We start from the raw sequence: 26,791 nt of genomic DNA, 5'->3' as shown, positions 1-26,791 counted from the left end.
AGGGTGCAGCAGGCATAGAACAGATGCCTCTGGCCCTAGACACAAGAGTGTTGCAAGGGGGACCAGCCTTACAGATCAGAGTGGGGATCGAGTGAATCAGACTACCCTGTTCCCTCCATTTCTGAGTGGGAAATCAGGGTAAGGGGTTACACCCTGTTGCCTGAAGAGAAGACCCTGAAAAACAAAAAGAGAAAAGATTACAAAAACACACAAAAAAGGTGGAAAGGGGGTCTGACATAGACACTAGGCAAAAAAACGTTTGGGTTCCTCTCAGCTGGTGGATATACACTGCTGGGGAAAAGCTAACTTTTTTGTTTGCTTTTTGTCAGCCTCCTAGATCTAGCAGCATAAACCCATGGACCTGTGTCCTCCAAAGAGGCAAGAGAGAAAGGGAGGTGATTTGAACTTTTAGGGTTTGTTTTTTTACTGATTTTACTAGCCCCCTAAGGGATTTTACGATTACACTGTCCGATCACTTCTATTCTGCCAGCATTCATAGGAACTGGCATCATCTGACCCCGTACTGCCATGCCAACCAATTGGCAACCTGTGATAGCATCTCGGGGCCGCTGATGGCGTCGGGGAGCAGCACGGTCTTCGCTACATCACGTTATGTCAGAGTTTGACATGGCGATCTAAGGGTTTAAAAGGCGTGGATGGTTAGCCTACCATGTCTCCTGATCAAATCAGCACATAGCCAAGGACCTACCAATACGTCCTTGGTCGTGAAGGGCTTAATACATCAACAGAACAAAGTTTTAAAATATTTGAAGTGGATTTTCTCAGCTTCTGCTAAAAAAAACAAAAAAAAAAAAAAATCAATGGAAATACAAGCTAAGAAATCACCACTTTTATTGTTTTTTCTTCCCTGCTGTAGTTTTGCTTTAAAGGGAATCTGTCACCAGGTTTTTGCTCCCCCATCTGAGAGCAGTATAATGTAGAGACAGAGACCCTGATTCCAGCAATGTGTCACTTACTGAGCTATTTGATGTCATTTTGATGTCATTTTGATATAATCAATGTTTTCTCTGATGCAGATCTAGCACTTATACAGAGCTTGAATATGCATGAATATGCTGCACTCCCTGGCAGCAGGCAAAATAGTCCTCAAATGATAAAATAACTTAACCAGCAGGAGATTATCAAAACTATACTACACTAAGCAGCCCAGTAAGTTACACACAGCTGGAATCAGGATCTCTGCCCCTACGTGATGCTGCTCTCAGATTAGGTGGCAAAAACCGGTTGACAGATTCCCTTTAAATGTAAGCTCTCGTCTTATACTCATCTCCTGGCATTTTCATACTTTACGGCGCCATCTTGTGCCTCTACCTTCTGCCTGTCCGGAAGTCAGACGTTATGTCACAGGCGCTAATTGCATTTCTGTGAGGGTCAGAACAAGGCTCACATAGAGATGCATTGAAGAGTGACCTCCAGCACATTCTATGAATCACTGGAGCTACCAGCTAGTCACTTTTCAGCGCAGACTGACCAGATTGCCACTGGAAAAGGATGAAGGTGGAAGATAAGTATAAGATATAGCTCATGACACTTAGATAAAAAGCACCTCTACAGCGGTGCAATAAAAGCAAATGTGACGCCCCTGGACTAGTCAGGTCGTCACAGGGTCCTGCACGCTCTTTATCTCCCAGTGCAGGACTCAAACCCCCATGGTTCTGGGTTCCTAACCTGCAGTACTGCCTCCATCAGCATCCAAAAATCTCAATCACACCTCACACCCCACCCTATCAGACACACTAGTGGGCTACTGATCTGGAATAGGGCCACCCACCTAGGGGTTAGGCAGACTGGTGGGAGGGGACAGAGTAGTCAGCTCCAGGGGAGCAAAGGGAGAGGAGTTGAGTAGTAGCCCTCGAGCAGTGAGGAGCAAGGGGAGCGTGTGGCTCCCGGGGAGTTGAAGATCGGGTTGCAGACGGTGGTCTGGGCCCGCTCCGGAGTCGGAGACCCGGTCGCAGGATATTGGGACTGGGTGCCTGGACCTAGTCTTGTAGGACGGTCAGCAGATCGAGTACAATAGCTGGTCTGGGACCGAAAGCACGGTGTGGTACTGGACCCTAGATCGGGGAGTAGCTTCAAGCAACCCAGCAATTATTAAAATATGACCTTTATTGGTAAAGATATATTAAGAAAAAAAAACTTAGTTGTCCAATATAAAGATGGGGGGGGGGGCAATTCATTACAGCCTCACAATACCCCTCAATTGGCAACCATATGACCTGATATGCTCTTAGACCTCCCAACACGTTTCATAATATGCTTCAAAAGAGAGCTTCAGTAAAGCAGACCTCCAGCATGTTGTGTCTGGGCCTTGGCATACAGTTGTTTTTTTCTTAATATATCTTTATGAGTCTACAGTGAGCTTTGTCTACATGACCCTACTGTCTCTTGTATATAATTCTGTTTTATGTATCTGACAACTTGTTGATTGTGGTCTTTATTTCTATCACTGTGGTGGGAGGTCCCCCTTCCCCCCCCCCCCATGTGAAGTTTGTCCTTCCTTGGTGATACTAGGAGCTTTACATCTGCTCCAATCTACTTGGTTGTTCTCTACAACCGTAATAGTTGTGTGGTTTGATATTTTTAATTATTAACCAATAAAGGTCATATTTTAATCGTTACCACAGTGTTTACACTACAATTGCTTGGCTGCATATACATAATTTGTGAAGCAAACGACATTTCCACTTGAAACAACCCAGCAATTAACCTGAGAATAGTGACTTTATGGACTGTCCCCACGAAGCTCAGAGTTCAGGGGCACTAGCGCAACGAGGGGGATAGGGCTTTCCAATCCAAGCAGCCCACAGAAATCCCAAGCGTGAGCCCTTGAGAGCAAGCTCCTCTACTAACAATAGGGAGCAGGGCCCGGACAGCTTTATGCCTACGGGCCACTTGGACACTTCTAAAATTGTGCACGGAGGCAGGCTCCGGACCATCAGGCAGTACTGAAAGGGACGGATACCAGGACGGGCTCCCCCAAGAGGACAGCAGCACCCAGAGACTTGGTTTACCGAGTTGTCAGAGTCTGCTTTCATTACCGATGCTGTCTGAGTGAGTATTTGATCATCCCTTGCTTACAGCAAGCCTGCGCTTCCCGGCACACCATCATTCAGAATCCCGAGACCTTCCCTACCCGTGGAGGGAAACGTCATCTGGCTGCCCCCTCATCTCCACCGGCAGCGGCGGTAGTCCACGTTACTGCACACCACGGGTGGCATCACGAACTATAACTCTCTCCCCTGTAAATACCCCCCCTTTTTCATTTGAGTGTGGCCCCTGGCCCCCGGGTCCGGAGACCCTCGAGGCACGAGTAACAATCCTGGACGCGAGCGGTTCGACCGCTGCGGAGAGGCGGCACACAAGCATAGACATGAAGCACGTCATGGATTACTACATGTGTAGAAGATCAGAGCAACCGTCAGTACCCGAGTACAGCACCAGAACCACCATCAGTACACGAATGCAGCATCAGCCTAATACAGGAAAAGTGATAACAGAATTGTTGCACTTTTTCCATTTTCTAAAAATATGAATAGAAGTCAATCAGTTCCTTTATATGTATTCGAAAATGGCGACAAAATACAATTCCTCCAATAATAACCAAAAACAGATACAGAGATATGGGAGTAAAGAGGAAAGGTCACAGAGCGAGAAATAAGCAAGGCAGAAAGCAAATAGCCTCAGAGCTGAAGGGGTTAATGTCGCCTGCCCCAGTAATGGGGAATCTCCACATACCTCCTCCTGCAGAGCCGCACACTAGATATATGGCTGCTCTGTGCTTCCAGGACCTGTGATGATGTCACATGGAGGGGAGGAGTCAGGGGTCACATGATCAGCTCCTCAGTGTATGCAGGACTCTGCTGTGCTGGGTGTCATGGTGCTGGATGAGGGGAAGGTTATGTGTGGGGTCAGGAGGGGTTTATAGTGGGATGTAGCAGAGCCGTGTGTGTACGAGGTGTACGGAGCAGAGTCGTGTGTGTACGAGGTGTACGGAGCAGAGCCGTGTGTGTATGAGGTGTACGGAGCGGAGTCGTGTGTGTACGAGGTGTACGGAGCAGAGCAGTGTGTGTACGAGGTGTACGGAGCAGAGCCGCGTGTGTACGAGGTGTACGGAGCAGAGCCGTGTGTGTATGAGGTGTACGGAGCGGAGTCGTGTGTGTATGAGGTGTACAGAGCGGAGCCGCGTGTGTACGAGGTGTACGGAGCAGAGCCGTGTGTGTACGAGGTGTACGGAGCGGAGCCGTGTTTGCACGAGGTGTACGAAGCCGAGCCGCGTATTTACGAGGTGTACGGAGCAGAGCCGAGTGTGTACGAGGTGTATGGAGCAGAGTTGTGTGTGTACGAGGCAGTACAGAGCAGAGCCACGTGTGTACGGAGCGGAGCCGTGTGTGTACAAGGTGTACGGAGCAGAGCCGTGTGTGTACAATGTGTGTGGAGCCGCGTGTGTACGAGGTGTACAGTGCGGAGGTGTGTGTATGATGTGTACGGAGCAGAGCCGCGTGTGTAGGAGGTGTACGGAGCGGAGCCGTGTGTGTACGAGGTGTACGGAGCGGAGCTGTGTGTGTACGATGTGTGTGGAGCCATGTGTGTACGTAGTGAAGTTGCATGTGTACGGAGCGGAGCTGGGTGCGGAGTAGTGTGTACGACGTGTATGGAGCAGAGCCGCGTATGTATGCCATGTACAAAGCAGAGTACGGAGCAGAGCAGTGTGTGAAAGAAACGCGACCATCCTAGATGACTAATGTGAACGTTATCCCTTATACTTATAGGCATCTATCCCACAGTTTTGAGAAAAAAAAAAACCCTCTTTGAACGATTTTCCCGTTCTCTTTTTCTAGGTACGGGCTCTGTACTCTGTTTCTCTAATACTGTTCACACCATTTTAGTTTTTTCACAGCTCTTGTAACCAGCTGCACTATATGTACGGAGGCGAGCAGCTCTGACTGTTTTGTGATTGAAAAGGACATGGAGACTGACATTACACAGGATGGTGCTGCCACCTTGTGGACAAGTGCTGAAATTGCTCGAGAAGCGGACGCTGTAAAATCTGATCCCCTCCCACAGGCACTGGTTGTACAGAAAAAGTGCAGGAAAGAAGGTCACTGAGCTACTGGAGTTGGACCTGAACAGACCTGCCTCGGACTGCCCTCATCGCTGAAGTGTGAGGGGTTGCCAGAACTGCTGCAGAGGTGATCCTGGACTCAAGGGACCTCCGGACCATCTCCTTCCTTCATACCAAGAGACTGTAAGCTAGTCCTCTGTTGAGAGGGCTGAAGATCTTCCCATCTCTCTCCCTTGGAGTCGCCGCTGTTTACCCGGAGTCCAGGCCTGCTACGTGGGAGCCCTCGCTTCTTGGGTTTTGGAATGGTAATATAACCTATAGGGCAAGTCAGGGACAGAATTCTTGTTTACCATTGCTGGTTTTTTGTGTTCTGTGCCGTGTGTCCGAAGTTAGAGACCCGGATAGCAAACTCTGGTTATGTGTGCTGCTAAGCCAGCTGCGTGTGTCATTGAGATGTTTACCAGTAAAGAAATGTACCCTTGCATAAAATCTGAACGTGGGGATTTTGTTGGCGCAGATTATGGGAACTCAGCCGCGGTCTTACCCGCGGCCACTTCACTATATCCAATGATGTGGGGCTTTCATGATGCTATACAGAATAAATTATTATGAAAATAATCTAAAATATTACACCGCTCTGCGTACTGGTTCTTTTTGATCATGTAAATATGTATATTCTCTCTACATTATCTGTCACTGTTTGTTCTACACACACAGATAAGAATCCCTTGAAAAAAGACACATATTTGGGTCAAACCGTTAAACGTTGGAACTTTGGAATTATTTTTTTCTGTGAAATATGTTTATTTAAAATAAAACCCTATTTTATTATTATTTATTATTAATTATAATAATAATAATAATAATAATAAATCTTTATTGCTATAGTGCCATCATATTGTGCAGCGCTTTACAATTCAGGAGGATCACATACAAACAAGTAACAGTTATAGAAAATAAAATAACTAGAGTATGAAAAGGTAAAAAAAAACACCAAGAGACAACCTTGCTCGTGAGAGCTCACAATCTACAAGGAGATGGGACAAGGTGCAAGTGCTTATTTACAATGACAATCCAGCCATCTCAAGGAAATGGGGGATACATAGAGGCTGCCTGGACCAGTCAGCCAGAACCTTGAGATGCATTTAGGTGCGGTGGAGTTTAACGTGGAAAAAACAGCAATATTTGTTTTGTTTCTTCTTTCTTTTTTTATGGTTTTCACTGGGCGGGGTAAATACCACGCTCATTTAATACATTAGGTCGTCTGGTAATATTAAATATGTACAGTTTCTTTAAGTCATTACTTGTTTTGCAACAAGCTTCTATTTTTCAAACAAATTTGTTTTTCGTGTAACAGGTGTATACCAATACTTTTCTCAATATAGTGTAGATAAAATACAAATTTTATTTCTATAGCGCCAATGCATTTTGCAGTACTTTACAATTAATCAGCGATATATACAAAGTAACAAAGAGTTCAACAGTTACAGGAGCAGGGAGGGCCCTGCTCGTAAGCTACAGTCTTCAAGGAAATAGGGGGACACAATAGGTAAAACGTGCTTGTCACATACGATCCAACCATCATTATAATAAATAGGGATTCTCAAAAAAAAGCTCTATGATCCAGTCATCAATCAGTATCTATAGATGTGATCTGGAAACTGTGAAGATGTAATTTAAGCTGGTGTCACACTAAACGACAGCGACAACGACGTCGCTGTTACGTCACCATTTTCGGTGACGTAACAGCGACCTTGTAAGTCGCTGTTATGATCGCTGCTTAGCTGTCAAACACAGCAGAAGCAGCGATCATAACGTCGCTGTGCTACATGTGCAGAGAGCAGGGAGCCGCGCTTAGCGCTGGCTCCTTGCTCTCCTACAGTACACATCGGGTTAATTAACCCGATGTGTGCTGCAGCTACATGTCACAGTGCAGAGAGCAGGGAGCCGCGCGCACTGCTTAGCGCTGGCTCCTTCCTCTCCTTGCTACAGTATTCATCGGGTTAATTACCCGATGCATACTGCAGCCACATGTCACAGTGCAGGAGCCGGCGCTGGCAGCAAGAGCGGAGGCTGGTAACCAGCGAAAACATCGGGTAACCAGGGAAAGGTCTTCCCTTGGTTACCCGATGTTTACGCTGGTTACAGCTTACCGCAGCTGCCAGTGCCGACTCCTGATCGCTTCATTTCGTCGCTCTCTCGCTGTCACACACAGCGATGTGTGTGTCACAGCGGGAGAGTGACGACCAAAAAATGAAGCTGGACATTCAGCAACGACCGGCGACCTCACAGCAGGGGCCAGGTCGTTGCTGGATGTCACACACAGCGACAGCGACGGGACGTCGCTGCAACGTCACAGAAAATGGTGACGTAGCAGCGACGTCGTTGTCGTCGTCGTTATGTGTGACACCAGCTTAACCCTCTCACTGTATATGCTGTACAGATTCCTATTTCAAGCTGGGTTCATTGTCTTATTTGAACTACTTCTGTGTACATTTCTATTGTTGTAGGTAATCACCCCCCTAAAATGCAAGGTTATATCCTCTTGAGGCACTTCCATCCCTGGGAGTAGGGGGAGGTGGGCCTAGAGTCCAACTAGTGTAAACTCTGCTTACCTGGGAGATTCAGTCAGAGTGAGCTGAAACTTGAAGGGAGCAGGAGCTCCAGCCTGTGTGGCTGTGGACACGGACGGAGCTAGGCCTGTGTGGCGGCCCGTGGGATTGTGTGGAACTCTTTGGACTACTGTAAGGACGATTGCTTTGTAATCCGGTCCGAGGATTGTCGGGAAGGGCCCCCGAATCTGTTTTACGTGGACTTATCGTGTGCTGTTCCAGTGTTCTTGTGAATAAACCTGTTGGATCGTTCCTCGGCCTGTTGTCTCTCCTTGCTCTGCTGTACACCCCGTCACAGAAACATATGCAACATACGAGGTGGGACAATTGTTCAGTAAACATGCAACATTACAAGCATGTGAATGGCAGCCTCAAGACTAGAAAAAAAACAAAGAGAAAAATTGTATGAAAAATACCCTGAGTTTTGATATGACACTAGTCACTAGAAAATGTTTTTAACTTTAGTTGGTTAGGGACTGTCCCAGATGGGTGGGACAGCTTCTTACCTTTTTGCAAAAAAAAAAAAAATATATATATTTTAAGGTTGCACCCCGCAACCTGGGGGGTTCCACTCACTTGCAGCGGTGCGAGGTAGCTTTAGCAACACAGCTACAGTCTCTTTATAAAAAATTCTGGCAGTTTATTTAAAACACTCAACATAAACTGCTAAACAAAATGTAACAAAGCCTCTCCCGGCTTAAAGGAAAATATAACACATCCACATACCGTGGGCTTCCAGTCCATTAAATGTCCATAGTGGAGTCTCCACACTCTGGCTCCTGCCAGCGAACACAAGTCACTGTGGTTGCTTCCTGCAGCCTCCAGCCCTCTCCAGCCAGGCTGCAGTCTTTTCCCCAGCCCTCACCTGGACTGATTTCCAGAAGTCTCTCTTCAGTCTTCACACAGACTGAGCTCTCCAGCACACATCCTCCATGTGCAGCACTCTCAGGCTTGCCCCTGTCTCTAAAACCAAACAGTCTCTTAAACCCAACTGGATACACCCACAGGTGGAGGTATGTGATTCTCCGGACATGCACAGCACACAGGCATTATTAAAGGGAACCTAACCTTTAAATGCAGAAACAAGCCTTTGTGGAACTACAAGTCCCATAGCAACCTCTTCAGTTTAATATCGCAGCGACCTTCTCCACTGCGACATATAGCGACCATTTACCACATTGGTGGTCGATACCTCACAATATATATATATATATATATATATATATATTTACTAATTACCCTGTTATTAAGCACTTGCAATTAATTTATTTATAGTCAGGGTATTTTTCATTCAATTTTTCTCTTTTGTTTTTTTTTCTAGTCTTGAGGCTGCCATTCACATGCTTGTAATGTGGCATGTTTACTGAACAATTGTTACGGCTCAGTTTTTTTCTTTAGGTGTTTTTTGTCTGTTTTCTTGCTTTAGTGCAGGATGGGGGGGGCAGCCCTCCTTATACTGAGACTGGGCAATTAATTTGCTTTCCACTTTGCTGTGTATTTAACCTGGGACCCAGCTGACCTCTTGTTCAACCCCGGGGCCTGTCAACTTGAGCTTCTCCTCCTGCTGGAGCTACACCTAGCCCCAGCTTCCACTACTCTCAACTTGAACTCTAAAACTAAACTGACGTTTTTCCCGCCCCGGTTGTCTAGACCCCTAGGTGGGCGTTCTTCATCTGCCTGACCCCGCCCACTGGTGTGCCTGTTTTGCCCTGAGGGGGGTGGCTAGGGTTTCAGGTCGGCTGTGTGTAACCCTGTGAGGGAAGGTGTTGTGCAGGGACCTTTTGTGTGACCACCTGGCTCTGCCAGGGCATCACATATATAGATTACATCACTTGTGAGGTTACTCATTACATCTGGTGTTATATACAAATTGATTCAGATACAAAAAGTTTTATATCCTTATTTGCATGTACACCCCCTTGTCCTTAATTTTTGCTGTTTAACTTGTCTTTACACATATATTTTCATACCCCTCTATACATCTGGTTTTGCCTTTCCTGTGTTATTTAATCTACCACATCATTTTATCAATAAACTAGTGTTGTATTCATTCAAAATATGTGAGTATATATAATTTTTTTTTCTTTTTTCTCTTCATGGAGTACTCCATCGCAGATCAACTAGTATTTATCTAAGTGCAGTTACCATTTTCTATTGGGTGCATGGAGGTGCAAATGAGGGAGCAGATTCTGAGGAAAATTTAGAAAGAGGGAACACGGGAGAGTTAGTGAGGTAACAGGTCTAGCTAAAGAGAAATGCTTTTAAAGCTTGCTCTCAGGGTTCACGCTTGGGATTTTCTGGACTGTTTTAATGGAAAGTCCTATCCCCCTTGTTGCGCTATTACCCCGATTTTGGAGCGGGTGGAGAGCGGATCTTGAAGGCTCCATTCTCACCGGGTCAATTGTCAGGTTGCCTGAAGCTACTCCCTGACCTAGGGTCCACGTACCCCGTCGTGCCCTGGTCCCAGCCCGGTGATGGTACAAGGCCGCCGGCTGTCCTCCTCGACAATACCGTGCCCCTTGTCACGATCCACTGCGACCGGGAGTCCAGCTCCTAACAGGCCCAGACCACCGTCTGCTACCTAGTACTTCCAAGGAGCCCAGCTCCTGACCTCCTCTCACTTCCTCATTCTCACTCCAACTGTCTGTCTTCTGACACTCCTGACCTCCCCTTAACCAACCCCCCCCCCCAAGTAGGCGACCCTATTCCACTCAGGCCGTCCACTGGTGTGTCTGGTGCAGAGTGTTCCTAGGATTTTAATTAGCTGCTGTTGGCAACACCATTGGTTGGGGACCCATAACCAAGGAGGAGATGGATATTGCACAGAAGGGCAGATTGCACAATACCCTGTGACGACCTGATAGGCCAGGGTGTCACAATATTTTCTAGGAAATAAATGGCCAGATTGTCAGCACTGAGATTGATGACTAGAGCCTGTGTTATAGGGCTTAGGAGAGAATGGAGAGTTTCAAAGAGTCATTTTGAATTGTCGGCTAGTGATGTGATGAGGGTGGTCAATCGACTTGTTCGGCCAGTCAGATGGAGAGCAGTTAAAAGTTAGGTGCATTAACTTATAGTGGAAATCTGCTGAAAGTGATTTTCTCCACTGACGCTTGGCGCACCTTGAGCAACACAGAAGAAAACAAGATTGCAGTGTGTGCCAGAGTTGTGGTTGTCTGTGTTACTGGGATTTTCTGCATGTAGCAGGTACTTCTTCATCCAGGGTTCTCTGCAATCATGTCTTATTATAATGTGACAATGAGGATTCTGGACAGAAGAGGGAGATTGGCATTAAGATGACTGTAGATGGTTCATTAGCACATAGATTTCTATATGTGGTAAGTGGGGGTATCCTGAGCTGGGAGACAGTTCATAACAGAGAATGAAAAAGTTATGGTCAGAGAGCAGAGAGTTAGTAAAGTCATAAACTGAGCAGAGCTGGGAATAAAATACTCAATGCACATTGATTATAACTTTTTATTTTCTTTTTGGATGCCATCTTTCAGTAACTCCACTCTGTTGTTATTTTCATTTATAAAGGATCTTTTAACAAATTTTCAAAGTCAACTGTACACACAGCGTAATAATGGTTGCAGAGCAAAAGAATTTTTTTTTTCTGTTTGTTGCAGAGATATAAGTAATCAAACTATTTAGTTCCTAATAACTCAATTATTGTTAATTCCAAATAGGTGATATCAATTTTCACTTGGTGAGTGCACATCATCCACATGTATGAAGTTGCTGCCTTTTTACAACTGGTCAACATGTCCCCCTTCACTATAGCTTGCAAGTGGCTTTCTGCTATGTGAGATGTAAGATGTAATAAGTTGCCATGAGCACAACAAATACTTTTGAGGTCCCATCTCTGGACAATAAGTGTGGGGGAGAGGCAATACAGATGAGCTATCAGAACTATAAAAGGAGAATTAGTAGAAGGGTTTGTAATATGACTCAGCTAAACTCAGCTGTGCTTCCCTCTCCACAAGCACAGTTAGGAGATCAAAGTTCAAAAGGTAAGCAAGATTGTTTGGACCTGGCTGGACATCAACGCATACGCGGTGCAACAGTTGGATCTTTGGAGCGCTTCTATGAACAAACGACTGTGCAGTAAATTACAAGGACCTTTCTGACTCATTGGTGTTCAGTGAATTAATGGAGGACGCTGGCCCAGGACTATCCAGACAACTTGGTTGTTGCATAATGTGATCCCTGGACAAGCGTGATTAGCTTGTGGTTACCGTGGCAACGCAGTCGCTGACAGCTGAGACGGTTCGGGAGGGGAACCCTGTACACATCCAACAGATGCTCTACTTGTAAAGATGAACAAGTGGGGTATGGTAAAACTATATGGGCCGCATCAACCATCTGTTTGCTCTATAGTGATGTGTTTGGATTGCTATTTTATGTTGTTGATTGTTTTTGTAACATGTACAGTGCCTACAAGTAGTATTCAACCCCCTGCAGATTTAGCAGGTTTACACATTCGGAATTAACTTGGCATTGTGACATTTGGTCTGTAGATCAGCCTGTAACTGTGAAATTCACTGCAGCAAAAAAGAATGTTATTTCTTTTTTTATTTTTTTTTTTTAAATTGTGAAAAGTTTATTCAGAGGGTCATTTATTATTCAACCCCTCAATCCACCAGAATTCTGTTTGGTTCCCCTAAAGTATTAAGAAGTATTTCAGGCACAAAGAACAATGAGCTTCACATGTTTGGATTAATTATCTCTTTTTCCAGCCTTTTCTGACTAATTAAGACCCTCCCCAAACTTGTGAACAGCACTCGTACTTTGTCAACATGGGAAAGACAAAGGAGCATTCCAAGGCCATCAGAGACAAGATCGTGGAGGGTCACAAGGCTGGCAAGGGGTACAAAACCCTTTCCAAGGAGTTGGGCCTACCTGTCTCCACTGTTGGGAGCATCATCCGGAAGTGGAAGGCTTATGGAACTACTGTTAGCCTTCCACGGCCTGGACAGCCTTTGAAAGTTTCCACCCGTGCCGAGGCCAGGCTTGTCCGAAGAGTCAAGGCTAACCCAAGGACAACAAGGAAGGAGCTCCGGGAAGATCTCATGGCAGTGGGGACATTGGTTTCAGTCAATACCATAAGTAACGTACTCCACCGCAATGGTCTCCGTTCCAGACGAGCCCGTAAGGTACCTTTACTTTCAAAGCGTCATGTCAAGGCTCGTCTACAGTTTGCTCATGATCACTTGGAGGACTCTGAGACAGACTGGTTCAAGGTTCTCTGGTCTGATGAGACCAAGATCGAGATCTTTGGTGCCAACCACACACGTGACGTTTGGAGACTGGACGGCACTGCATACGACCCCAAGAATACCATCCCTACAGTCAAGCATGGTGGTGGCAGCATCATGCTGTGGGGCTGTTTCTCAGCCAAGGGGCCTGGCCATCTGGTCCACATCCATGGAAAGATGGATAGCACGGCCTACCTGGAGATTTTGGCCAAGAACCTCCGCTCCTCCATCAAGGATCTTAAGATGGGTCGTCATTTCATCTTCCAACAAGACAATGACCCAAAGCACACAGCCAAAAAAAACAAGGCCTGGTTCAAGAGGGAAAAAATCAAGGTGTTGCAGTGGCCTAGTCAGTCTCCTGACCTTAACCCAATTGAAAACTTGTGGAAGGAGCTCAAGATTAAAGTCCACATGAGACACCCAAAGAACCTAGATAACTTGGGGAAGATCTGCATGGAGGAGTGGGCCAAGATAACTCCAGAGACCTGTGCCGGCCTGATCAGGTCTTATAAAAGACGATTATTAGCTGTAATTGCAAACAAGGGTTATTCCACAAAATATTAAACCTAGGGGTTGAATAATAATTGACCCACACTTTTATGTTGAAAATTTATTAAAATTTAACTGAGCAACATAACTTGTTGGTTTGTAAGATTTATGCATCTGTTAATAAATCCTGCTCTTGTTTGAAGTTTGCAGGCTCTAACTTATTTGCATCTTATCAAACCTGCTAAATCTGCAGGGGGTTGAATACTACTTGTAGGCACTACAGTAAACACACAAAGAGGCGATCAAGTAGGTCCAAATATATTTATTAATTAATAGTGCAGATAAGTGAAGGGGGTCAGAGAAACGGTGTACATCACTGCAGTTAGCAAAAATTAGATGCAAATATTGACATACTGACCAATGCATAGTCATAAGGATATATATATAAAGTCAAACATTGCAGGATACGCCCAAAAAGAAAAGTACTAATACTGGCATACTCACAGAGAAGATATAAACAACCCTTAATATAAGGTGTATCTCCTACATATAATGTATTTAATGCTGCTGGTAAGATAATGAACAAAGAGCAAGTAAGAGACACCTAATATAGGTAGGTAGCCTATCTTCAGTGCAAGATATACTAAACAGTAATTCAAACCATAACATAGGGATTGAAGAGATGGAAAGTATATTCCAAAAGAATTAATGTAACATATATCGCACTACGCTGGTCAGGAAACACACAATGTGAGTCATTTAACCCAGTCAGGAAGAGCATCCATTTAATCCCCATATGGTGCACTGAGACATACATAAGGGTTATGGATAAGATCCATAGATCCGAGGGCCAGATCAATTTTGGGCAGAGTAATGCAAGGTAAGACAAGATTTACATATTACCTATATATGAGCAACTGCAGTGGACTGCGCCCAATGCGCATTTCGGTATGTAACCTTCGTCAGGGGGCGTGAACAAAACCGGAGGAAGTGAGATTAAAATAGGCCACATCTCTCAGCTGATTGGGCAGAATTGTGACGCACACGAGGCCGGCCGGCCGGAAGTCCCGCCTTCGCAGACGCGTCATGGCTCCAAGGACGATGGGTAAAGAAAGCCCGGCGTCCAGGTAACCATAGAGACGCGTCTGGGAGTAACGGGAGATCCTAACAGGCGACGCATGCGTACACCGCAGCAACAAGGTGAGAGATGGAAATAGGAGTGTTAATACACGATTGTAAACAAACGAGGAGTGGATTGGATATAGAAAACCATAGACATATATGCAGCAATACATACAGACAATTAGATAATACATATATGTCTATATTGATAATTAATTTAAAACAGTACATCCAGAGAATTATGGTAATAATGAAAATATCACGGACAGGCAATTTAACAAAAAGAAACAATAAATGTATATAGATACTGTAAGAAAATTGCTGTAGAAGACCACAAATAATCCCACAAATCAAACAATATCAAAACGGTAAGTACTTCAACCACTTATGTCAGACATAGAGAAAATTGTTGACAATAAGTGGTCAAAAAGTGCACCAATATCACATAGATAGGTGATGTGGGCACATACAGCAACTGACAACAGTATTGAAAATATAAATGGAAAAATAATGAAATAAGGATAATGAAAATAATAGTAACAAATAAATAAATATAAAAATAAAAATAAATAATAATAAGTAAAAAAATAATAAAAAAATTAAATGAAGAATAATAAATAAAATAAATATAAATAAAATAAAAATAAAAAATAAAAATAATAAAAACAGAAACAAAAAAGGGGGAGAATTTATTATGAATCTACCAATATATAGAAAAAACAATATATATCGATCGCCAAGTCCGAAGATGTCCAGTTCAGGTATAATTTATCATTAAACAGGAAAAATATCCAATATCCATTCTCCGAATAACGTAATCGCATACGTGCAAACACAAAAAGGAAAACAAGGCCTAAAAAAGGATAAAAAATATATATAATTAAAAACAGAAAACCCAGACTTTAAAGAAAGGGAATAAAACTCATGTTCTCATTCAAACCATGGGGCTGAATGGTACGCAGACGCCAGATCCACTGTGTCTCCAATTGTCCTAATCGTTGGCTAACCCGTCCACCGCGTATGTCTACATCTAGCATGTCAATTCCACGGATCATTAATTTTTTAGACTCCGATCCATGAAACAACTTAAAATGCTTAGGAATTGTTTTAAGGGTAGACACATCAATATGGTCCCGTGCGGCTTCTATCCCTAGAATATGTTCACGAACACGGACTTTTAATTGTCGGGTCGTGAGCCCAATATAAATTTTGGGGCAGGGGCAGAGACCGTAGTAAATTACCAATTTGGACTCACAAGTAATTCTCTTCAAAATTTTAAAGTTCTTAGTGGAAGAGGAGTTACAAAATGTGTCGGTCCGTGATATGTTAGGACACGCAACACATTTACCGCTTACTGATGGACTTTTACAAAGGGCTTGTGGGGGGTTAGCATCATGGAGGCTCCGGACAAAATAATCTTTAAGATTCTTGGCTCTGCGTACCGTTATTTGTGGTTTATCAGGTAAAATTTTAGCTAGCACTGGGTCTGCTTGTAAGATAGGCCAATATTTCGTCAAGGCCTGTCGAATAGCAGTATATTCAGAGCAATAATTGGTAATAAATCTGATTGATGTCTCACTTTTATTGGGTTTTGTAGAGTACAACAGATCATTTCTAACAGAATATTTTGCACGATGATATGCATGCTTGATCATACGTTTGCTGTACCCCCTCTCAACAAACCGCCTGGTCAGCTCAGTTGCTTGTTTCTCAAAATCGCTGTCATTTGAGCATAATCTGCGAATACGCAAAAATTGTCCGACAGGTACAGATTTTATCATATGAGGCGGATGGAAAGAAGATGCGTGGAGTAACGTATTGGTGGTTGTGGATTTGTGATATAGATCGGACTGTAAACAATCCTCAGAGTCCCTATACACCAAAACATCCAGAAATGCAACGGAATCAGTGGAATATTGATGAGTAAGATGGATGTTGCGAGTGTTGGAGTTCATCTCTTGAATAAATAATAAAAGAAAATCAGAAGACCTCTGCCAGATTAAAAAGATGTCATCGATGTACCGTGTCCATAAAAGGACACGGCCCATCGACGACTCACAATCAGGCAGGGGGAGGTCTCTCTCCCACAGCCCCAGGAACAAATTAGCGTACGCGGGCGCAAAAGAAGCGCCCATCGCTGTGCCCTGGAGCTGCAGATAGAAAGACCCCTTAAATACAAAAAAATTATGTGTTAGAGAGAACTCCAACAGTCGCAACACCAACTCAACAAATTTAGGAGACAAATTCGTAGTGTTTAGATAGAATTTCACTGCCTCAATTCCATCAGCATGTCGGATGCTGGTGTATAGGGACTCGACATCACAGCACACCAAAAGAGAATCGCCACCAATATATAAACCATCAATCCGCTTGAGAAATTCTCCAGTGTCTTGGATATAAGAAGGGAGATTCCTCACAAGAGGCTGAAGCTGATAATCAAGCCATCTGTTGATATTTTCCAAAAAATTACCGTTGCCTGAAATAATAGGACGACCCGGCGGCACAGATGCATTTTTGTGCAACTTAGGCAACAGATACAAAGTTGCAATCCTGGGTTCAGATGTAACCAAAGCTGACGCCAACTCAGGGGAGATAACACAGTCATCCTGGGCTTTTTGTAAGATTCGCTTAAGTTCGTCAGTATATTTGATGAGGGGATTAAAGGTTAACTTTTGATAACACGTTTTATCGCGTAATTGGCGAAACGCCTCCCTCTCATAAGCGGGTATCGGCCAGATGACTATGTTGCCCCCCTTGTCCGCCGGCTTTATTATAACATCTGATATCTGCTGCAACTCCTTCAGGCGTTCACGTTCCGCTTTAGATAAATTGTCTCTCCTGACAAAGCTGGATAGCTTTTCAAATTCTTTAGACACCACCTGCACAAATAGATCAATATTTGTGCAGGAGGAAAGGGGAAAAGATTTTTTGGAACAAGGTTTAATCCAGGATGGTACCTTACCTCCCTCACCAGCTTTATGTTCCAATTCTAGTTCAGATAATATGGCTAAGGCCGCTTGTTCTTTTTCTGCGGGAAATAATAACCGATATGTCTCGTCAAAAAAATGTCTCTTGAATAATAACGATCTAGCAAAATTATTTAGGTCTTTAATTGCTGTGAAAGTGTGAAATCCGGCTACAGGGGAAAAAGACAGACCTCTAGCCAATAGGGACAAATTACCTTCACTAAGTACATGTGAACTTAGGTTAATCACCTTGTTATCATTGGTCGAGTTGAATCCCTTAGGTTTCTTATTCCATTGATGTTGATAACGAAAGCGACCACCACCGCCATATGTGGTTCCAGACCTAGTACTGGAATCAGAAGTATCTGATAATTCACTAAGAGATTGAGTGTTAGACTGGACTGATGGACGTCTCACTCCCTCTTGCTCAGCTCGGGGTTTGCGCCAAAAATACACTTTATTCTCAACTGCATCTTTTTGATCACGTTTAAATTTTTTTAGATGAACATCTCTAATCTGCTTAACCAGAGATTCCACCTTTTTATTAGCCTCAGAATCATATTTCTCAACTTGTTCAGGAGGACAAATAGAACGGAAGGAGGCCTGTTTCTGATCAATCATAGAATCGATTTTAGCAATGTTTCTAGTATTAAACTCAATCAGGAGTTGCATAAGATTAGAAGAGCAGATATTACACATGTCCTCCCACTTGCAAATAAAATCCTGGTCTTCTACCACAAATGTCGGTGTTACTCGAATTCTAAGACCCCTCGGTATAAGTTTTTTGTTCACGTATTTATCAAGGAGCAATCTACTCCACCATAGACGTGTACGTTTACTAATTAATGAGATAATTTCTGAGAACAGGAGATCCGTATTTGGTCCACTACTAACAATATCCGTTTGAGACTCCCCAAACACCTGATCCGCTTGATCAAGCCATGAAGTTTCCATGGCTTTGTAGTCCATTTTGGAGACACCACAATCTGTGCAAAACACAGCAAAAAACAAGAAAGTAAGTAATGGCATAGAAATATTCTGCATATCGATAATATAGATAATAATATCACAATATTATATAGTAAGCAGATTTTAGGACTACAATATAAGGACCAAATCGCAAAAAGTACTACAGTAAACACACAAAGAGGCGATCAAGTAGGTCCAAATATATTTATTAATTAATAGTGCAGATAAGTGAAGGGGGTCAGAGAAACGGTGTACATCACTGCAGTTAGCAAAAATTAGATGCAAATATTGACATACTGACCAATGCATTGTCATAAGGATATATATATATAAAGTCAAACATTGCAGGATACGCCCAAAAAGAAAAGTACTAATACTGGCATACTCACAGAGAAGATATAAACAACCCTTAATATAAGGTGTATCTCCTACATATAATGTATTTAATGCTGCTGGTAAGATAATGAACAAAGAGCAAGTAAGAGACACCTAATATAGGTAGGTAGCCTATCTTCAGTGCAAGATATACTAAACAGTAATTCAAACCATAACATAGGGATTGAAGCGATGGAAAGTATATTCCAAAAGAATTAATGTAACATATATCGCACTACGCTGGTCAGGAAACACACAATGTGAGTCATTTAACCCAGTCAGGAAGAGCATCCATTCAATCCCCATATGGTGCACTGAGACATACATAAGGGTTATGGATAAGATCCATAGATCCGAGGGCCAGATCAATTTTGGGCAGAGTAATGCAAGGTAAGACAAGATTTACATATTACCTGGATATGAGCAACTGCAGTGGACTGCGCACAATGCGCATTTCGGTATGTAACCTTCGTCAGGGGGCGTGAACAAAACCGGAGGAAGTGAGATTAAAATAGGCCACATCTCTCAGCTGATTGAGTACTTAAGTGGTTGAACCCTTATGTATGTCTCAGTGCACCATATGGGGATTGAATGGATGCTCTTCCTGACTGGGTTAAATGACTCACATTGTGTGTTTCCTGACCAGCGTAGAGCGATATATGTTACATTAATTCTTTTGGAATATACTTTCCATCGCTTCAATCCCTATGTTATGGTTTGAATTACTGTTTAGTATATCTTGCACTGAAGATAGGCTACCTACCTATATTAGGTGTCTCTTACTTGCTCTTTGTTCATTATCTTACCAGCAGCATTAAATACATTATATGTAGGAGATACACCTTATATTAAGGGTTGTTTATATCTTCTCTGTGAGTATGTCAGTATTAGTACTTTTCTTTTTGGGCGTATCCTGCAATGTTTGACTTTATATATATATCCTTATGACTATGCATTGGTCAGTATGTCAATATTTGCATCTAATTTTTGCTAACTGCAGTGATGTACACCGTTTCTCTGACCCCCTTCACTTATCTGCACTATTAATTAATAAATATATTTGGACCTACTTGATCGCCTCTTTGTGTGTTTACTGTAGTACTTTTTGCGATTTGGTCCTTATATTGTAGTCCTAAAATCTGCTTACTATATAATATTGTGATATTATTATCTATATTATCGATATGCAGAATTTTTCTATGCCATTACTTACTTTCTACTTGTAGGCACTGTATGACATACTGTGATTAGTCACTTCTGTTGGGGGTGGGTACACCTCCTGATTGGTGATGTACTGACTGTGTTGTATTTAAATCTGTATTTGGGGGATGGTGTATATTATTGAAAAAGCCAGTGTGTGGGGCAAAATGTTGCATACATTTTGACAGAATAAAGGATATGGAGTACACCCCTGGGATGCTGTCCGTTGCTTTGAAAGTTTAGAAGGTGTTAGTAATGACACTCAAGTCTGCAATCAGGGCCGGGACGAGGAGTAGGCAGGGTAGGTACCTGCTTAGGGTGCTACCTCCTGCCTACCCGAGAAGGGCCCATTTCTAGGGGAAAAAAAACAAACCCTACCTGACAAGATTGAATGCGTGCGGCCGCCCGTCACATTTTTCCTTGCACTCAGTGCCGCCCGGGACAGGAGCAGAAGGGCTGTAATCAGCTCCCTGCTCTGCCAGGAATTCTAGCACACACAGGGGATGTCGAACAGCATAATGCAGTTACGTCCTCGTGACATCCATGGGCCACCAGATGGATGAGGAGATGGAGCTGTGCGAGTTATTTTATGTCTAACAAGATTTGGTATGTTTGTAAAACAATTTTCTCATTCTAAACATGAATATAGTTCCACCCCTTCGTGACTTTTTTGATGGTTAATAAGACCTGATTTACTTGCAAAATATTTCCCACATTCTGAACATGCATGTGGCTTCTCCCCTGTGTGAGTTTTCATATGAACAACAAGACCTGATTTCCTTGCAAAACATTTCCCGCATTCTGAACATGCATGTGGCTTCTCCCCTGTGTGAAGTCTCTGGTGTTTAACAAGATTTGATTTCTGTTTAAAACCTTTCCCACATTCGGAACATAAATATGGCTCCTCCCCTGTGTGTGTTCTTTGATGAGTCACAAGAGTTTCTTTTAAGGGAAAACATTTACCACATTCTAAACATGAATATGGCTTCTCTCCTGTATGAGTTTTATGATGTCTAACAAGATTTGTTTTACTTCTAAAACATTTTCCACATTCAGAACATGAATATGGCTTCTCCCCTGTGTGAATTCTCTTATGCACAAAACAAACTGATCTGTGCTTAAAACATTTCCCACATTCTGGACATAAATATCGCTTCTCTCCTGTGTGCTTTTGCTCATGTTTTACAAGCTTCTGTTTCTGATTAAAGTTTTTCCCACACTTTGAACATGAAAATCTTCTTTCCTTTGTGTCAATTTTTTCAAACTTTAAAGAAAAGCTTTCTCCATATTCTGAACATGAAAGTGGCTTATTTTCTTCAAGATCATTTTGGTTTTGAACACTCCTTTTGTGATGCTTAGTTTTCTTACTAGTCTGTGATGAATCAGAAGATTGGACCTGTTTAACAGGATCAGATGATAGATCTTTGCTGTGAAGGGACGATGATATATCTGGAATAATGGAATACACTTCTATTGTATCTTGCATGATATCAAGGTCATTGGAATTAAAAATTTGAGATATCAAATGTCCCTGTGATCTCATGTCACCATCATCTGCCAAGAGTAAAACCAATTATTATTTTCAAATAAAATAACCTCAAAATACATAATATTACAACATTTGTATATGAAATATCCATAGAAATTAGAAGCTGTTTACCAAAATTTCAATCTGACAATAGACCTCAAATCAAGAACCACTAGATTCTGATGTTAGGCCACTAGCAGTTCACAGGCAATTTTCCAATTTTAGGTCGAAGCCAGCATCTTCATAAGGTCATGTGTAGGTGTGTTTGTCAAATATATCAAAAAGACTGACTTGCACATCCAACATTTGTTGAGCAGGTGCCAGCTGAAAACCTCCCATAGCTGAACTAGAGCGAGTGCAGAGAGCAATCAAGGTTATTAAGGGAATGGAAGGAACGCAGTTGACAGTTTGTTAAACTTGGGGTTATTCAGCTTGGAAAAAGGAAGGCTTATTGGCAATCTTATTACAATGTACAAACATATGAGGTGACAATACAGAGCTCTCTCTAATGAGCTTTTTACACCTAGTCCTGCAACAGGGACAAGGGGGCATCCACTACGGTTGGAGCAAAAGAGGTTTAATCATAATCACAGATGCAGATTATTTACTGTAAAAGCAGTGATACTATGGAACTCCCTACCACATTCAACAAGGGAACTCTGGCATTGCATTACTGGTATAGGAATATTTGTACAATATAAGAGATTATCTTGTCGGGGTTACTAGGCTCACATGCATTGCCCAATGCATAAGCTAAGTACCGTATTTTTCGGACCATAAGACGCACTTTTTTCCCCCCAAATGTTGGGGGAAAGTGGCGGGTGCGTCTAATGGTCTAAATGTAGGGCATGGCTGCGGGGAATGAGGATGCTGCGGTGGAGAGGGTCATCGGGGCATGAGCAGGCTGTAGTTCGCCTGCCGTGACCACGTGGGCCCGCTCATTACATATGCACGCTCATCCTCCCGCCCATCTCTCAGTGCTGAAGCCGGGGCTGATAGGTGGGCGGGATGATGGGCGGGGACGTGCGCATAATTAACAGCTGGCCGTGATCATCCCTGGCAACTACAGCCTGGAGTGATCATGTGCGGCTGTATTCACTGCCCCCCACGCATCATCATCAGCGCAGGGTGCAGTGAATCAATGTACTCACCGTTCCCCTTCAGCACCGCGATCTCCTCCTGTCTTTGCCGGCCGCGCGGTGTGGACTGGAGACTAGCGGTGCTCATAGCGATGACGTCATCGCTGTGCGCACGTGGGTCCTCACAGCCGCACCAGCAGACTGGAGGACATCGCAGTGCTGCAGTGAACGTGGCCGGCTCAACACAGCACTGCCGGCACAGACAGGAGGAGGAGCGACGCTGCGTGGAACGAGGAAAGGTGAGTGTAAACGTTTATTTATTTTTTGTGTGTGCCGCAGGATGAGGGTATATGAACAGGATGATGGCATATAGCAGGATGATGGGGGTATATGGACAGGATGATAGGGGTATATGGGCAGGATAATGGGGGTATATGAGAAGGATGATGGGGCCATATACCAGGATGATGGGAGTATATGAACAGGATGATGGCATATAGCAGGATGATGGGGGTATATGAGCAGGATGGGGCCATATATCAGGATGATGGGAGTATATGAACAGGATGATGGCATATAGCAGGATGATGGGGGTATATGGGCAGGATGATGGGGGTATATGAGAAGGATGATGGGGCCATATACCAGGATGATGGGAGTATATGAACAGGATGATGGCATATAGCAGGATGATGGGGGTATATGAGCAGGATGGGGCCATATACCAGGATGATGGGAGTATATGAACAGGATGATGGCATATAGCAGGATGATGGGGGTATATGAGCAGGGTCATGGGGGTATATGAGCAGGATGATGGGGGTATATGAGCAGGATGATGGGGCCATATACCAGGATGATGGGAGTATATGAACAGGATGATGGCATATAGCAGGATGATGGGGGTATATGAGCAGGATGGGGGTTATATGAGCAGGATGATGGGGGTATATGAGCAGGATGATGGGGGTATATGAGCAGGATGATGGTGTATATGAGCAGGATGATGGCGTATATGAGCAGGATGATGGCGTATATAGCAGGATGGGAGCACATACCAGGATGCAGTATATAGCAAGATGGGGCTATGCCAGGATGAGGGATATAAATATATACACACAAGGCAGGAGGATCATTACCAGAATGGGGTACCTTAGTAGAGAATTTGGGGATATTACCCCCATAATAGTGTCAACAGCAGATCCTCGCCCCATAACAGTGTGTCATGACCACATTTTTTGCTTAAAATTTTATTTTCCTATTTTCCTCCTCTAAAACCAGGGTGTGTCTTATGGTCAGGTGCGTTTTATAGTCCGAAAAATACGGTATCTCTTTTTTTTTTTTTCAAATAGTCCTAGAGCAGTAATGCAATGCCAGAGTTCCCTTATTCAAGTAAAGCTGTATGTATTTTTGTAGTTATAATGTGTTTTGCCAGCATACATTTCTGCTCCCCTGCCTGTACCTTGGTGCCTGTCTGTCCTGGCCATACTATCTGCTTCAACCATTCCTATAGCCCCTATGCTAGTGACTGTAACTGTCTCAGGTGTCCCAATGGTTTCTGTCTATACTAGTGACTGTATCTGGCTGTTCTATCTGCCCCAGCCATACCAGTGGTCCCTGCCTATGTTGCAGACGGGGGGCGGGGCCGCTGCAGGGCTGCTCGGATCCGGGTTCGTTACTGCGGCTCGAGTGGTGGCCGGACCCGGGCTCGTATGGCCGTCCGTCCTCACAACCGTAGGAAGGGAGTATTTACAAGGGATTGATTTGTTGGTGACGCCACCCATGGGGTTGCGGTGAGAGTTGGTAGCACCGCCGCTGCCTGGTGATGGGCGCCTGGGGCTGATGGAGCGGGGCAGCAGGATGGAATCTCCTCCACGGGTAGGGGAGGTGTATTCCCAGGGCCCAGGTGCACGGAAGCAATGGCTGCTGGAGGTAACGTGCCAGGTTGGACTGGGGGTAAATGGTGTACTCACAGTTCAAAGAGTCGCACACAAAGTCCAGTGGTAAACCAAATTGCCAGTGATTGGTCGCCTCCGGCGGGTGTATTCGGGTCCCACACCCGGGTGTAGCAAACAGGGGTCCCTTCCTCCTGCACTCAGTGTTTATGTCTTCACTGGGACAACTCCGCTTGGAACGGGGAAGTCAACTCCTGGTACAGTATATGTTGGGAGCTGTGGCCCACAGAGTCTGACCCTTGGGATTTCTGTGGGTTCTGACGGACACCCTGTCCCCCGAGTTGGGCTTCTGCTTCGCTCTCTGGGCTTCTGTAGAACAAGGCCTGAAAGCTTGTCCCCAGCTGGTCAATTAACAAGGGGCTTGCAACCTTCCTCTTCCTAGGGTCCAGGTACCCCGACTGTGCACGGCCTCCGGAACGGATTCCCGTTGTCTGCACCGGCGGGCTACAACCCTGCCCCGGTCCACTCCAGGTCTCCCGCGACCGGATCTCCGTCCCATGTGGTCCTGATTGCTGTCTGCCACCTAGTCCGGTAGTCCAGGGGCCCCTACCCCTGACTCCACTGCACTTCCACACTCCTCCACTGTCAACTGTCAGAACTCTTCCACTGTCTGAGCTTGTCTGTTGTGTTCCCGCCCCTGACAAATCAGGACCCCTAGGTGGGCGCAATCCAATCAATAATATTCCCTCATAAAGTGCTAATGATAATCAAGGTATTGAAAAAAAATAATAAAGTGACCCTGTGCAAATAAATAAATGCATACAGCAACAACACAAAAATACCTTGATATTGTATATAAATAACCTGTGTTAATATATGAATAAATATTGGGACTCTAGGGGATCAAACAATTATATATAAAGTAGAAAAACTGTCCAGGAAAAAAACATTGACATGTCCACAAGATGGTGATAGAGTCTTAGGCTATGTGCGCACGTTGCGTACAAGCCCTGCAGAAATTTCTGCAGCGATCTGAAGAGCACATGTGCGCTTTAGATCGCTGCAGAAATGTCCGTAGTGAGCGCCGATTCCATGCGCTCTGCCTGCAGCTCCTGCCATAGACAGAGCAGGAGCTGCCGGCAAAGCGCAGGAAAGAAGTGACATGTCACTTCTTTTTGCGCAGCGCTTCGGCAGTAGCCGAAGCGCTGCGCTCTTAGACGCCACGTGCGCACGGCCCCTGCACAATCTCCATAGACTGTGCAGGGGCCGCAGGACGCATGCAGTTACGCTGCGCTACAAAGCGCAGCGTAACTGCATGTTTTTACGCAACGTGCGCACATAGCCTAATACTACCAGTGAAGTCTGTATTGTATGAGCTCAGCAAAGTTAAATCACGTACCTGCAGCCATCAGAAAACCCAATAGGGCATAGCGTGGATCCAACATAGCTATACAGTATATATGTGAGTGCTGTCGAATAAAAAGAAAAATGTGTAAATGTGGTGTCCCGGTACCGGTTGTACTGCAGATAAATTAAATAGTTGTCATGTGGCAGTAGATCTGCTCCAGTGTGCCAAAATTACTTTGTGCACTGTGATTTGGAAAGTATGTAATGCATTATGTAGTGATGGGCGGACCTGGACTGTAAAAGTCCGGATTCACACGGTTTCAAAAGGTGCCAAGCCCAGGATTCCGGGTGTTTGATCCAAAGGCAGCTCGAGAAACTCGAGAAACTAAAAAAAAAATGAAGGCAAAATAAAGAAATTAAGAATGACGCAAGCGCTTCATACTTACCAAGGCTCCGTGGCAGCTGTACGCTGCTCCTGTGGCCTCCCTGTGCTGCTCATCATTGCTTATCCATATGCACTTCTTTTCCCGCCCACCAGCCGGCCTGGCATTTGTGATTGGTTGCAATCGGATGCACCCCCACCCTGTGTGACAGCATCTGCCTGCAACCAGTCATCGCTCATCGCGGCTCAGGCATTGTCTGTCTGCAGTCACAGCAGGCAGTCATGCTCTATGGCCGTTCATTGTAGCAGAGCTTAATTGTCGTGGGACCTTGTGTGGATGACATCGGACCTGTAGGGGTGTTTTGGGGTAATATAGTAGTGAGAGGGTGCTTTTCTGTATTTTATTCCAAAGAAAAGATTTTTTTCGGTGTTTGTGTTTATTTACTTTCACTTACAGTTTAGTGATGGGGGTGTCACGTAGACGCC

At 44.2% G+C, this 26,791-nt stretch overlaps 1 protein-coding gene across 1 annotated transcript in view; it reads right to left on the bottom strand.

Annotated features, from left to right (window-relative positions):
* Positions 1-3,806, bottom strand: part of LOC142310444 (uncharacterized) — a 41,870-nt gene extending 38,064 nt beyond the window's left edge. Inside the window, exon 1 of the mRNA XM_075347969.1 lies at positions 3,757-3,806. The gene's annotated coding sequence lies outside the window, so the exon portion shown is untranslated. The remainder of the gene's footprint in view (positions 1-3,756) is intronic.
* Between the last annotated feature and the right edge of the window lie 22,985 nt (positions 3,807-26,791).

The sequence above is a fragment of the Anomaloglossus baeobatrachus genome, chromosome 5, assembly GCF_048569485.1.
Source record: "Anomaloglossus baeobatrachus isolate aAnoBae1 chromosome 5, aAnoBae1.hap1, whole genome shotgun sequence".
Taxonomy (NCBI): Eukaryota; Metazoa; Chordata; class Amphibia; order Anura; family Aromobatidae; genus Anomaloglossus; species Anomaloglossus baeobatrachus.
The sequence above is the reverse complement of the archived record's forward strand: the minus strand, read 5'-3'. Positions and strand labels throughout refer to the sequence as shown.